Source organism: Taudactylus pleione, unplaced genomic scaffold (assembly GCF_031769625.1).
Source record: "Taudactylus pleione unplaced genomic scaffold, aTauple2 ptg001075l, whole genome shotgun sequence".
NCBI classification, from domain to species: domain Eukaryota; kingdom Metazoa; phylum Chordata; class Amphibia; order Anura; family Myobatrachidae; genus Taudactylus; species Taudactylus pleione.
The window spans coordinates 700,314-715,164 of record NW_028285476.1 but is presented as its reverse complement, the minus strand read 5'-3'; the positions used below and the strand labels follow the sequence as shown (position 1 = coordinate 715,164).

Below are 14,851 nucleotides of genomic sequence, written 5' to 3'. Positions count from 1 at the left end.
GCTTTACAATTGGAAACATTGATAGAACAAAACAGGGTAATAACTGACAGACATAGAGGTAAGAGGGCCCTGCTTGCAAGCTTACAATCTAGCAAAGATAAGGAATGGGATAACATGATACACAGGAACACTAAGTTCAAAATGCTGGAGCTAGGTAATGAGCCTAATACTCTGGCAAAAGAGGAGTGTCTGCAACTTTGGCCCTGATTCAGACCCACTTGCGAGCGGCTGTCCGCTCGCAAGTGGGTCAATGTTCTGCACTGAGCATGCGCACGACGGAGGGAGCTCCGTTGTGCGCATGTGCCAGACGCGACGAGCGAAGGAAAGTTCTTCGCTCGTTGTGTCTGATCAAAGGGGGCGTGCTGTCGATGTTGATTGACAGCACGCCCCCTTTGGCGGGCGTGCCGGGGGCGTGTCTCCCTGACGGGGGCGTTCCCACGGGAACGCCTCCCGTCAGGAGCCGGCCCACTGACATCACTAGTGATGTCAGTGGGAGTGATTTTGGCTCTGATAGAGCCAAAATCACTCCGGAGCTTGCGGTTGAAAACCTCAACCGCAGGCTCCGGCTCGCAGTTTCGATGGTCGCGATGGTCAAGACCATCGCGGCCATCAAACTGCACGCTCGTATAGGCTGTGGGTGGTGACCCAAAGCTATACGAGCGTCCAGGAGGACGCTCCATTTTTTAGGAGGGCGGCCCTCATTCAGAGCGTGCGCTCTGCTCAGAGTGTTGATTTCAACATTAGCTACTAGCTGTACTTCATCCATGGCATTATGAGGCAGTGATGAGATTATTGCCACGGAATGGGATTGAAATGCCGGCGGCTGTGGCTCAAGGTATGAAAATTTCAAGTTTTAGAATAAGAAACTTTTCTTTGGCCACATTCTTTGAAAGGAAAAATTCAGTGTGTGTGTGTAGTGATGTTAACAGTTTAATGATAGTATTGTGCTGGTGTTCAGCTCAAAACTAGTGAATGGCGATCTGTTTATTAATTTCCCAAAGAGTGGTCTGAAAGCGAAAGCGGTATTACTCCATAAAAGGAACAAACTCCCGCACCCGCATCCCCCATGCGACGCCACTATATCATCCAATATATCGTCTGAGGTGTATCCGTCCTAACTGATAAACATGGGGAACATATTCACCAAGACATTCTGACAATGGAGTATCGCTACCAAGGACAATGGGACCCTGCTGGTTCTTTTTTAGAGAGACCATTGAGACACTGTACAAACGGAAATCGTCAACATCCTATTTCCCTAAAGCAAAGTGACTTTACATTTTATCTTTATTAACAATTACATTACGGCTAATTTGGATTGTTAAGAGTTTCTGAAGTTTAGTTTCTGTAGTTTTATTAGTATTTTATAAATTAACACAACCTATATATATATATATATATATATATATATATATATATATATATAGTCAAATGGCTGGCACTCCACATAAGTGCTAAATAAATTACTTGCCTTGGTGCCTTCCTGGAAGTTCAATTGAACACCCACTTACATATGTAGAAAGGGAAAGGCGGCACTCACAGGTCTGATGAAATGAAAAAATCAAACTTGACAACTGTGTCTGCCTTGTTCAACGTTTCAGTCTCAAATGACTTTTATCAAGAACACAATGAAAAAACAAACACACATACCTTTATAGTGGAATGCCCAAGGTGATTGGTGCAGTGTAATGCTCCATGCTGCGGGGGCCAGAGTCTGACATCATCACTGTGCATCAGACACTCAGGCATCACACAGGATAAAGCAGACTGATGCCCCCGGTGGATAGGAGGAAAAATGACCACTGTACATCGTGGATATGCGTGAATAGATAGTGGGGCACTGACATGCAGTGCTAAACATGACGAAATGTCAACATCGTGTCACCATATATAATGCAATTTGCAAGGTGTGGGTCAATGCCCACACATCAAAAAATTTAAGAAACAAAGCAACAAAATACAAATCGCTCCTATAAAAAGAAGGAACACAAAAACTCCACACCACTATGTTCCTTAATAGTGAATGTGAATACAGTGAAAATGTAAAACTATTATTCCAAGTGGAAAACAAATAAGAATAATAATACATATACAAAAAATAATAAAAAATGAAGAAGAAATAGATAAAAAAAGTATGTAACCAGACCGTTATATATAAACGGCAAGTGTACCATCGAAAGGATCCTAAACAGAATATATTAGTGAATACATCTACCAAAACGTGCATCAGAATAGGTATATGAGATAAAACGACAAAAAATATATATGTGTGCCACAGAAATGTAAGGAAATTAATGACTATAGAATACATCCTAATAAAGAAATGTAGCAAAAGAATCACAAAAGAAGATTTAAAGCAATATAGTCTGTGGTGAAGACTAATCCATGGTATACAAATATGACAACTGTGAGGCTATGAGAAAAAAAAAGCACATGGAACACAGGAAGACCCAGCAGAGCTAAACCCAAAAAGGTGCTCAGGTAATCACAAATATGACAAAACATGAACATGTGCATAAATGCAAAGATAACTTGGACCACCAAGAGAACATACAGATGACTCAACAGTATTGGAAACACATGATAGAAAAAATCATTAGAAAAAATCAATTAGAAAAAATTTTTACAGAAAAATATTGTACACAAAATATGTTATTAAAAAGCTCCAAAAAATTGAAAAAGTTGAATATTCTTATAACTCCAGATGTGCACAAATGTCCAAACAAGGAAATGGCCTAAACAGGAGATAAGCCAGAATTCAAAGGGAACATCTGTGACATATCATATCACTCTCCTGTGTGCTACCTGGGTATATAGGAGACTTCTAAGTAGTGCTTACAACACCGGATCTTCCCTGAAGGTCTCCCATTCAAGTACTAGTCAGGCCCAACACTGCTTGGCTTCCAAGTTCAGCTGAGATTGGGCAAGACCAGTATGGTATGGTTGTAACAAAATACAACATCTCCCCCAGGGCTACACAGTGATAGATAAGAGGATATTATGTTTTTGTATCCGTCCCTGCACGTGTCCTGGAATTATCTAACTGGTAAAAAAATATATACTTGCATACATATGTGCACATTATGAAATAGGACTGAACGGTCACATGAAGGCACAAATCTAGAAGATAATATGGAGCTCACAAAAAACAAGAAAAACATAGAGTCTCGTTTAATCCAAAAGGAGTAACCGTATTCAATCTATGAATCCATTGAGTTTCTAATTGTAACAACCGCTTCTCACGGTCTCCTCCTCTCTTGTCCATAGGCACAAAGTCAATGATTTTATAGGATAAGGTTGCTAAAGAATGTCTGTTCTGCTTGAAATGACTTGTGACCGGCTGGTCCACTTTTCCCGACAAAGCTTGTCGTATGGCTGTACGATGTTGAGCCATTCTTTCTTTGAATAGCCTGGTTGTTTTCCCAATATACACCAGACTACATGGACATTTGATCATTTATACCACGTATTTACTTGTGCAAGTCAAAATATGTCTGATGGGGAACCGTTTGCCAGAATGAGGATGTGTGATGTAATTCCCGGGATCCATATAACTGCAGGTAGTACATCCTGTACATTTATAACAGCCTGGTTTTTTAGTTAAAAAGTGGGTATCCTGGGAAGGAAGTGATTGAGAAACGTCATTGTGCACCAGCCAGTCCTTAAGGTTCTTAGCCCTCCTATTGCACATCATGACAGATGAATCATTCAAAGATTTGATGTTGGTATCCGTGTTAATAATCGGCCATAGATCTTTAGTAGTGGTATTGATGTGGCGACTCATAGTGTTATGAGTATTAGAAAAAAACATAATTTTTTTATTATCATTGGTTTTATTTTTCTGAGTACAGATCTGTTCTTGAGTCATATTCATCACTTTAGTTTTTGAACCTTCCAAATCTTTTGCAGTGTATCCCCTGTTGATAAATTTTTGTATCAGCTGATCAATTTCAAATTCAGCTACATTCTTATCTGTGGTGATTCTTCTGATGCGTAGAAACTGGGAAAATGGTAATCCCTTCTTCAGAGAGACCGGATGGTGGCTCTGAGCATGTAACAGAGTGTTGCAATCAGTAGGTTTATGGTAGACTCTGGTTTCAAATCTGTCTCCTTTCCACTCAATTAGTACATCCAGAAAATGCACAGCGATAGAACTGCATTCAAAAGTGAATTTAATAAAGTTGTACATAGAATTGATCTGTGTCATGCCTGACACAAATTCCTCCTGTGTTCCTGACCATAAGACAAATATGTCATCTATGTACCTAATGAAAAATTTGACATGTTGAAAAAAAGACTTGTTGTCAAAAAATAAATAGTTCTCCACATTAAACATGTAGATGTTAGCAAAGGAGGGGGCCATGTGTGACCCCATTGCACATCCACGTAATTGAAGAAAAAACTGGTTATCAAACATGAAAAAGTTCCTGGTCAATTTTTTTCTAAGAGGTTCAAGAAAAATGGAATGTGAGGACCGGTATAATCACTGTGATTTTCAAGAAAATATTTGACACTCTGCAACCCCTGTTGATGTGGGATGCTGGTGTATAGTGATACGTCAATGGTACATAGGACTAAGTTAGTTGGTAGGTCCCGCATGTTGTGCAATTTTTGTAGAAGGGTGTTAGTATCCTTAATAAACGTATGTTGTTGCATGATCATAGGCTGGACGTAATAATCTAATAATTTAGAAATGGGGCTGTATAGTGAGCCTCTCGCTGAAATTATGAGTCGTCCAGGTGGTGATTGTAAAGATTTATGCACTTTTGGAAGTGAATAAATCAAAGGTACCACAGGTTTATCCACAAGTAAATTCTTTCTAGTGGAGTCAGAAATCCAATTCCTAGAAACAGCTTCTAAGAGTATGTCGTCTAATTCAGCTTTATACAGTATTGATGGATCTTTGTCCAATTTGAGCTAAACCTCTGGGTCTTAGTTGTCTGTATAATTAATTTTTGTAATCTCCCATATTTTGCATTACAAGGGCACCCCCTTTGTCCGCAGGGCGGATGACGATAATGGTATCCCTGCTGAGTGATCTCAGTGCCAGCTGTTCGTCTCTAGATAAATTATAACGGATGTTAGAACTTTGTTTTTTAGATGTCTGAAGTACCTGATAGTCCAATAATCTAGAGAAAGTTTTAATAGATGGGTTATGTGACTGAGGGTCAAAAGTGGAACGTTGTTTGGTTGGTCCTTGTACATACGTTAAAGTGTTGTCTTGCGTGGAAAAAAATTATTTTAATTTGATGTCTCTAGTAAAACACCACAAATCCTTCTTCCATTCAAAATTATTGAATGTACAGGTGGGTACAAAACTTAAGCCTCTGTTGAGAAGTTTCTTTTCCACTTCAGAGATTTCTCTACTGGATAAATGAATTATTGTGCTCTCCTCCTGTACATTTTTCTTGTTCCTCTCCCCCTGCTTACCACGTCTCGTGTGGGACCTCTGTCTTTTGCGGCACGGGTGGTAACTCCTAAAGGGGGCCTCTGTGTGATGGTGTTACCTGAATTATCTTGATCACTTAAGGAAGAGTTAGCTCCACTGGAAATATCACTATCCAATTGCCGTCTTTGGGGTCCTTGTCTTGTGCGGGGGAACCTGGAGGACATACTTCTGCCAGTAGCCCAGGAATACACTCTCTGTTCCTGGTAATCAAGATTTACTTTATGCAGTTTTTCTTTTTTATATTTAATCAACTCTTTTTTGTAATCAGAAATCTGATTAGTGAGTTTCATTGACTTTGTGCCTATGGACAAGAGAGGAGGAGACCGTGAGAAGCGGTTGTTACAATTAGAAACTCAATGGATTCATAGATTGAATACGGTTACTCCTTTTGGACTAAACGAGACTCTATCTTTTTCTTGTTTTTTGTGAGCTCCATATTAGGGGTGAGCGGGTTCGGATTTCTGAAATCCGAACCCCCCCGAGCCCCCCCGATCCGAGTCCGATCCGAGTCAGGCTCGACTTTTCCCGCCTGACTCGGATCTGACATCGAGGCAAAACGTCATCATCCCGCCTTCCGAGTCTCGCGGGTTTTGGATCCTATATAAGGTACCCGCGTCGGCGCCATTTTCTCACTCGGCTGTGGACAGTGAAGAGGGAGGGTGGGAGTTAGTGCTGTGTAGTGTAGTGTAGTGTAGTGCTGCTGTTGTCCACTACTTCAAAGTCCATAGGGGCTGGCTGTGTTGTGCTGTGCTGCTGTTGTTAATAGGGGCTGTGTCCACTACTTCAAAGTCCATAGGGGCTGGCTGGACTGTGTTGTGCAGTCAGTTCCAAAGTCCTGTGCAGTGTCCCAGTCCTAAAGGGGTGCTGTAGTGTTGTCCAGGGGGTGCTCTGTCCATCAGGGGTGCTCCCCCCAAGTGCTAAAAAAATAATATATTTTCTGTGTTTGTGAATTGTGTGCGCAGTAGCCGCACGTGCATCAACAAAGTAGTGCCAAGCGTGCGCCTGTGTCATAAGAAAAGGGCCGGCTGGCTTGACCGTTAAGGGTGCTGTAACCCCCGAAAGTACACTCCAGTCCAAACCAAAAAAAAAATTATTTTCTGTGTTTGTGAATTGTGTGCGCAGTAGCCGCACGTGCATCAACAAAGTAGTGCCAAGCGTGCGCCTGTGTCATAAGTAAAGGGCCGGCTGGCTTGACCGTTAAGGGTGCTGTAACCCCCGAAAGTACACTCCAGTCCAAACCTAAAAAAAAATTATTTTCTGTGTTTGTGAATTGTGTGCGCAGTAGCCGCACGTGCATCAACAAAGTAGTGCCAAGCGTGCGCCTGTGTCATAAGTAAAGGGCCGGCTGGCTTGACCGTTAAAGGGTGCTGTAACCCCCGAAAGTACACTCCAGTCCAAACCAAAAAAAAATTATTTTCTGTGTTTGTGAATTGTGTGCGCAGTAGCCGCACGTGCATCAACAAAGTAGTGCCAAGCGTGCGCCTGTGTCATAAGTAAAGGGCCGGCTGGCTTGACCGTTAAGGGTGCTGTAACCCCCGAAAGTACACTCCAGTCCAAACCTAAAAAAAAATTATTTTCTGTGTTTGTGAATTGTGTGCGCAGTAGCCGCACGTGCATCAACAAAGTAGTGCCAAGAGTGCCCCTGTGTCATAAGTAAAGGGCCGGCTGGCTTGACCGTTAAAGGGTGCTGTAACCCCCGAAAGTACACTCCAGTCCAAACCAAAAAAAAATTATTTTCTGTGTTTGTGAATTGTGTGCGCAGTAGCCGCACGTGCATCAACAAAGTAGTGCCAAGCGTGCGCCTGTGTCATAAGTAAAGGGCCGGCTGGCTTGACCGTTAAAGGGTGCTGTAACCCCTGAAAGTACACTCCAGTCCAAACCAAAAAAAAATTATTTTCTGTGTTTGTGAATTGTGTGCGCAGTAGCCGCACGTGCATCAACAAAGTAGTGTCAAGCGTTCGCCTGTGTCATAAGTAAAGGGCCGGCTGGCTTGACCGTTAAGGGTGCTGTAACCCCCGAAAGTACACTCCAGTCCAAACCAAAAAAAAAATTATTTTCTGTGTTTGTGAATTGTGTGCGCAGTAGCCGCACGTGCATCAACAAAGTAGTGCCAAGCGTGCGCCTGTGTCATAAGTAAAGGGCCGGCTGGCTTGACCGTTAAGGGTGCTGTAACCCCCGAAAGTACACTCCAGTCCAAACCAAAAAAAAAATTATTTTCTGTGTTTGTGAATTGTGTGCGCAGTAGCCGCACGTGCATCAACAAAGTAGTGCCAAGCGTGCGCCTGTGTCATAAGTAAAGGGCCGGCTGGCTTGACCGTTAAGGGTGCTGTAACCCCCGAAAGTACACTCCAGTCCAAACCTAAAAAAAAATTATTTTCTGTGTTTGTGAATTGTGTGCGCAGTAGCCGCACGTGCATCAACAAAGTAGTGCCAAACGTGCGCCTGTGTCATAAGTAAAGGGCCGGCTGGCTTGACCGTTAAAGGGTGCTGTAACCCCCGAAAGTACACTCCAGTCCAAACCAAAAAAAAATTATTTTCTGTGTTTGTGAATTGTGTGCGCAGTAGCCGCACGTGCATCAACAAAGTAGTGCCAAGCGTGCGCCTGTGTCATAAGTAAAGGGCCGGCTGGCTTGACCGTTAAGGGTGCTGTAACCCCCGAAAGTACACTCCAGTCCAAACCTAAAAAAAAATTATTTTCTGTGTTTGTGAATTGTGTGCGCAGTAGCCGCACGTGCATCAACAAAGTAGTGCCAAGAGTGCGCCTGTGTCATAAGTAAAGGGCCGGCTGGCTTGACCGTTAAGGGTGCTGTAACTCCCGAAAGTACACTCCAGTCCAAACCAAAAAAAAAATTATTTTCTGTGTTTGTGAATTGTGTGCGCAGTAGCCGCACGTGCATCAACAAAGTAGTGCCAAGCGTGCGCCTGTGTCATAAGTAAAGGGCCGGCTGGCTTGACCGTTAAGGGTGCTGTAACCCCCGAAAGTACACTCCAGTCCAAACCAAAAAAAAAATTATTTTCTGTGTTTGTGAATTGTGTGCGCAGTAGCCGCACGTGCATCAACAAAGTAGTGCCAAGCGTGCGCCTGTGTCATAAGTAAAGGGCCGGCTGGCTTGACCGTTAAGGGTGCTGTAACCCCCGAAAGTACACTCCAGTCCAAACCTAAAAAAAAATTATTTTCTGTGTTTGTGAATTGTGTGCGCAGTAGCCGCACGTGCATCAACAAAGTAGTGCCAAGCGTGCGCCTGTGTCATAAGTAAAGGGCCGGCTGGCTTGACCGTTAAAGGGTGCTGTAACCCCCGAAAGTACACTCCAGTCCAAACCAAAAAAAAATTATTTTCTGTGTTTGTGAATTGTGTGCGCAGTAGCCGCACGTGCATCAACAAAGTAGTGCCAAGCGTGCGCCTGTGTCATAAGTAAAGGGCCGGCTGGCTTGACCGTTAAAGGGTGCTGTAACCCCCAAAGTACACTCCAGTCCAAACCAAAAAAAAATTATTTTCTGTGTTTGTGAATTGTGTGCGCAGTAGCCGCACGTGCATCAACAAAGTAGTGCCAAGAGTGCGCCTGTGTCATAAGTAAAGGGCCGGCTGGCTTGACCGTTAAAGGGTGCTGTAACCCACAAAGTACACTCCAGTCCGAACCAAAAAAAAATTTATTTTCTGTGTTTAGCCGCACGTATATATCAAATCGATATAACATAAATGGAGGACCAAACTTTCTCCGATAAAAATAAAATAGAGAAAGATCAAGAACCACTTCCTCCTAGTGCTGAAGCTGCTGCCACTAGTCATGACATAGACGATAACATGCCATCAACGTCGTCTGCCAAGGCCGATGCCCAATGTCATAGTAGAGGGCACATACAATCCCAAATGGCAAAGTTCAGGAAAATGACCTTGAAAAAGACATTTAAATCAGCTGAAGAGAAACGTAAACTTGCCAATATGCCATTTACGACACGGAGTGGCAAGGAACGGCTAAGGTCGATCCCTAGTATGTTCATGACTAGTGGTTCAGCTTCACATGACGATGGAAGCACTCCTCCCACTAAAAAAATCAAAAGAGTTAAGCTGGCAAAAGCACAGCGAAGAACTGTGCTTTCTAAGAAGATATCACAAATCCCCAAAGAGAGTCCAAGTGTGGTGGTGGTTGCGATGCCTGACCTTCCCAGCACTGGACGGGAAGAGGTGGCTCTTTCCACCATTTGCACGCCCCCTGCAAGTGCTGAAAGGAGCACCCACAGTCCACTTGCTGATATGCAAATTGAAGATGTCACTGTTGAAGTACAACAGGATGAGGATACTGGTGTAGCTGGCGCTGAGGAGGAAGTTGGCGAGGAGGATTCTGATGGTGATGTGGTTTGTTTAAATCAGGCTCCGGGGGAGACAGTTGTTGTCCGTGGGATGAAAAAGCCCATCACGGTCATGCCTGGGCAGAAGACCAAACATTCCACCTCTTTGGTCTGGCAATATTTCTATCCAAATCCGGACAACAACTGTCTTGCCATATGTACCATATGTAAAGGTGAAATAAGTAGGGGTAGGGACGTCAACCACCTAGGAACATCCTCCCTTATACGGCACCTGCAGCGCGTTCATAAAAAGTTACTGTCAAGTTCAGAAACTTTGGCTCAGACCGTAAGCAGTCCAGGGACACCTAAATCCCGTTGTCCTGTTGTATCCAAGCGCCTGCAAACCACACCGTCAACTCCCTCCTCGTCAATTTCCTCCTTAGTCAGGATCGGAAGTAGTCCTGCAGGCCATATCACTGGCATGACTGACTCTCCTATCCGGGATTCCTCCGGAGGATCCTGCATTGCTACGCCTACTGCTGCCGCTGCTGCTGTTGCTGCTGCTGCTGGGAGTCGTTCATCATCCCAGAGAGGAAGTAGGAACACCACTACTTTTACTAAACAATTGACCCTCCAACAGTCCTTAGCGAGGAGGATGAAGTACGACAGCAGTCATCCTGAAGCAAAACGTATAACTGAGGCCTTGACTGCTATGTTGGTGTTAGACGTGCGTCCGGTATCCGCCATTAGTGCAGTGGGATTTAGACAATTGATGGAGGTAGTGTGTCCCCGGTTCCAAATCCCGTCTAGATTCCACTTCACTAGGCAGGCGATACCGAGACTGTACAGAAACGTCAGAAAAAGTGTCCTCAGTGTCCTGAAAAATGCCGTTGTACACAATGTCCACTTAACCACGGACATGTGGACAAGTGGAACAGGGCAGACTAAGGACTATATGACTGTGACAGCCCACTGGGTAGATGTATCACCTTACGCAGCAACAGCAGCAGCGTCACCAGTAGCAGCATCTCAGAAACGCCAGCTCGTTACAAGGCAGGCTACGCTGTGTATCACCGGTTTCAGTAAGAGGCACACCGCCGACAACCTCTTAGAGAAACTGAGGGAAATCATCGCCCAGTGGCTTACCCCACTTAGACTCTCCTGGGGATTTGTGATATCTGACAACGCCACCAATATTGTGCGGGCATTACATCTGGGCAAATTCCAGCACGTCCCATGTTTTGCTCACACAATAAACTTGGTGGTGCAGAATTTTCTGAAAAGCGACAGGGGCGTGCAGGAGACGCTTTGGGTGGCCCAAAAAATTTCTGGCCACTTTCGCCATTCAGCGACTGCGTGCCGAAGACTGGAGCGCCAGCAAACACTCTTGAACCTGCCCCGCCATCACCTGAAGCAAGAGGTTGTGACGCGGTGGAACTCAACCCTCTATATGCTTCAGAGGATGGAGGAGCAGCAAAAGGCCATACAAGCCTATACATCCACCTATGACATAGGCAAAGGAGGGGGTATGCACCTGACTCAAGCGCAGTGGAGAATGATTTCCGTGTTGTGCAAGGTTCTTCAGCCCTTCGAACTTGCCACACGTGAAGTCAGTTCAGACACTGCCAGCTTGAGTCAGGTCATTCCCCTCATCAGGCTTTTGCAGAAGCAGCTGGAGAAAGTGAAGGAGGAGCTAAGACGGAGCGATTCCGCTCGGCATGTGGGACTTGTGGATGAAGCCCTTCATTCGCTTTGCCAGGATTCCAGGGTGGTCAATCTGTTGAAATCAGACCACTACATTTTGGCCACCGTGCTCGATCCTAGGTTTAAAGCCTATGTGGTGTCTCTCTTTCCGGCCGACACAAGCCTGCAGAGGTGCAAAGACCTGCTGGTGAACACACTGTCAGCTGAAGCGGAACGTGACACGTCAACGGCTCCTTCTTCATTTTCTCCCGCAACTTGGGCTGCCAGGAAAAAACTTAGGTATCCTAAGCAACCCGCTGGCGGTGATGCAGGGCAGGCAGGACCAAGTTTGGACATCTGGTCCGGACTGAAGGACCTGGCAACAATTTCTGACATGTCTACTGTCACTGCATATGATACTGTCACCATTGACAGAATGGTGGAGGATTACATCGGTGACAGCATCCAAGTAGGCATGTCAGACAGTCCATACCTGTACTGGCAGGAAAAAGAGGCAATTTGGAGGACCCTGTACAAACTGGCTCTATTTTACCTGAGTTGCCCCCCCTCCAGTGTGTACTCCGAAAGAGTGTTTAGTGCAGCCGGGAACCTTGTCAGCGAAAGGCGTAGGAGGTTGCTTCCACAGAATGTGGAGAAGATGATGTTCATCAAAATGAATTATCAGCTCTTCCAGGGAGACCAGCCTCCAGAAGGTACAGAGGGACCTGTGGTGGTGGATTCAAGTGGGGACGAGTTAATACTTTGTGAGGATGAGGATGTACACACTGAAGAGGGTGAGGAATCGGTGGATGAGGAGGATGAGGATGACATCTTGCCTCCGTAGAGCCAGTTTGTGCAGGGACACATTAATTGCCAGCTTGTTTTGTGGGGGCCCAAACGAACCAATCATTTCAGCCACAGTTGTGTGGCAGACCCTGGCGCTGAAATGATTGATTTGTTAAAGTGTGCATGTCCTGTTTATACAACATAAGGGTGGGTGGGAGGGCCCAAGGACAATTCCATCTTGCACCTCTTTTTTTCTTTGCATTATGTACAGTTTGGGGCCTAGTTTTTCTAACTGCCATCCTGCCTGCCACTGCAGTGTCACTCCTAGATGGGTCACGTGTTTGTGCCGCCCACTCGTGTCGCTTAGCATAGTCATCCAGCTACCTCGGTGCAACCTTTTGGACATAAAAACACTATTGTGAGGTGTGAGGTGTTCAGAATAGACTGGAAATGAGTGGAAATTAAGGTTATTGAGGTTAATAATAGCATAGGAGCAGAAAAACCTACAAATTCTGTGATTTTAGCTGTTTTTATGCTTTTTTTCAAAAAAATACAGATCCAAAACACAAAACCCAGAACCCAAAACACGGAAGGGTGGTTTTGGCAAAACCAATCCAGATCCAAAACACGAAGAAAGATCCAGATCCAAAACCAAAACACAAAACACGAAAAGTGGCCGGTGCACACCCCTACTCCATATTATCTTCTAGATTTGTGCCTTCATGTGACCGTTCAGTCCTATTTCATAATGTGCACATATGTATGCAATTATATATTTTTTTACCAGTTAGATTATTCCAGGACACGTTCAGGGACGGATACAAAAACATAATATCCTCTTATCTATCACTGTGTAGCCCTGGGGGAGATGTTGTATTTTGTTACAACCATACCACACTGGTCTTGCCCAATCTCAGCTGAACTTGGAAGCCAAGCAGTGTTGGGCCTGACTAGTACTTGAATGGGAGACCTTCAGGGAAGATCCGGTGTTGTAAGCACTACTTAGAAGTCTCCTATATACCCAGGTAGCACACAGGAGAGTGATATGATATGTCACAGATGTTCCTTTGAATTCTGGCTTATCTTCTGGTTAGGCCATTTCCTTGTTTGTACATTTGTGCACATCTGGAGTTATAAGAATATTCAACTTTTTCAATTTTTTGGAGCTTTTTAATAACATATTTTGTGTAAAATATTTTTTTGTAAAAAAAAATTTCTAATTGATTTTTTTCTAATGATTTTTTCTATCATGTTTTTCCAATACTGTTGAGTCATCTGTATGTTCTCTTGGTGGTCCAAGTTATCTTTGCATTTATGCACATGTTCATGTTTTGTCATATTTGTGATTACCTGAGCACCTTTTTGGGTTTAGCTCTGCTGGGTCTTCCTGTGTTCCATGTGCTTTTTTTTTCTCATAGCCTCACGGTTGTCATATTTGTATACCATGGATTAGTCTTCACCACAGACTATATTGCTTTAAGTCTTCTTTTGTGATTCTTTTGCTACATTTCTTTATTAGGATGTATTCTACAGTCATTCATTTCCTTACATTTCTGTGGCACACATATATATTTTTTGTCATTTTATCTCATATACCTATTCTGATGCACATGTTTTGGTAGATGTATTCACTAATATATTCTGTTTAGGATCCTTTCGATGGTACACTTGCCGTTTATATATAACGGTCTGGTTACATACTTAGTTTTTTTTATCTATATGTTCTTCATTTTTTATTATTTTTTGTATATGTATTATTATACTTATTTGTTTTCCACTTGGAATAATAGTTTTACATTTTCACTGTATTCACATTCACTATTAAGGAACACAGTGGTGTGGAGTTTTTATGTTCCTTCTTTTTATAGGAGCTATTTGTATTTTGTTACTTTGTTTCTTCAGTTTTTTGATGTGTGGGCATTGACCCACACCTTGCAAATTACATTATATATGGTGACACGATGTTGACATTTCATCATGTTTAGCACTGCATGTCAATGCCTCACTATTCACACATATCCACGATGTACAGTGGTAATTTTTCCTCCTATCCACCGGGGGCATCAGACTGCTTTATCCCGTGTGATGCCTGAGTCTCTTATGCACAGTGATGATGTCAGACTCTGGCCCCCAGCAGCATGGAGCATTACACTGCACCAATCACCTTGGACATTCCACTATAAAGGTATGTGTATTTGTTTTTTTCATTGTGTTCTTGATAAAAGTCATGTGAGACTGAAACGTTGAACAAGGCAGACACAGCTGTCAAGTTTGACTCTTTCATTTCATCAGACCTGTGAGTGCCGCCTTTCCCTTTCTACATATATATATATATATATATATATATACAGTTAGGTGCATAAATATTGGGAAATTGACAGAATTTTCATATTTTGGCCTCTATTCACCACCACAATGGCTTTGAAATGTGCCTCCCACTTTTTAAGGGGCCAAAAGTAATGGGACTATCAACTGAAAAGCTATTTCATGGACAGGTGTGGGCTATTCCCTCGTTATTTCATTATCAATTAAGCAGGTAAAAGGTCTGGAGTTGATTGTAGGTGTGACATTTGCATTTGGAATCAGTTGCTGTCGACTCTCAATATGAGATCCAAAGAGCTGTCACTATCAGTGAAGCAAGCCCT

The 14,851-nt window shown here is 43.5% G+C and overlaps 2 pseudogenes; one reads left to right on the top strand and one right to left on the bottom strand.

The window, feature by feature from the left end:
• Positions 1 to 2,832: 2,832 nt before the first annotated feature.
• On the bottom strand, positions 2,833 to 2,951 carry LOC148453868 (5S ribosomal RNA; annotated as a pseudogene).
• Positions 2,952 to 13,085: 10,134 nt separating this feature from the next.
• LOC148453867 (5S ribosomal RNA) lies at positions 13,086 to 13,204 on the top strand (annotated as a pseudogene).
• Positions 13,205 to 14,851: the final 1,647 nt, after the last annotated feature.